We start from the raw sequence: 799 nt of genomic DNA on the forward strand, positions 1-799 counted from the left end.
ATATATATATTTATACATATATGTATATATATGTGTGTATATATATATATATCTTCACATGTAATACAATATCATTCTAGCTACTGTTTAGTATTTTTTAAAGATTTAAATATTTTAGTTCGTTTTATCAAAACTACTCTTTGGCCCATCAACATGAAGAATTCATTCTAAACGAAATTTATTCAAATATTGTCTTTAATTACTTTTTTTTTCTCATTGAAAAATGTCTTTTGATTCATTTAGCGGTCCTTTGATACTCTGCGATATGGCGTTTTATACATTTGGTTTCAGTTGGTTTCTGTTCGACTTGTATTCCTTAAGCACAGGGATTATCTTTCGTTAGATAATAGGTGCTCGCTCTATTGGCAATTGTTCTACTACGATTTGGTAACAGTTCTTCCAGTTCCAAGTTTGAGAACAATTGCTTTAGTCAGCGCGAAGTATCGTAGTTTGACAAAGGCCGCCATATTAATGGTCATTTGGACACAGGTTCGTCGCTCTCTAGATCTATATAACTGTGCTGTGCTTGGTCCTGCTGTTGCTGCTGTTGATGTTTTTGATGTGGTTGGTGCCGTTGTTGTTGTTGTTGTTCTTGTTGTTGTGGCGGCTGTTGTGACTGCTGTGGTGGCTGTTGTGTTTGTGGTTGCTGTTGTTGAGGATGTTGCTGCTGCTGCTGCTGCTGCTGCTGTTGTTGTTGTTGCTGGTTGAGACGAGACTCAGGAGAAGTGACATGATCACTTTTACTTGGTGTCTCGAATCGACTTTCGTAGACCACCTCAACTATTTTCGACGATGTAAC

General features: G+C 37.2%; 1 protein-coding gene across 1 annotated transcript in view; it reads right to left on the reverse strand.

Moving 5' to 3' along the window:
- The window catches only part of LOC106883771 (visual system homeobox 2-like), a 308,537-nt gene that overhangs the window by 19,622 nt on the left and 288,116 nt on the right, over positions 1 to 799 (reverse strand). The gene's annotated exons all lie outside the window — the stretch shown is intronic.

The sequence above is a fragment of the Octopus bimaculoides genome, chromosome 6 (assembly GCF_001194135.2).
Source record: "Octopus bimaculoides isolate UCB-OBI-ISO-001 chromosome 6, ASM119413v2, whole genome shotgun sequence".
Taxonomy (NCBI): Eukaryota; Metazoa; Mollusca; class Cephalopoda; order Octopoda; family Octopodidae; genus Octopus; species Octopus bimaculoides.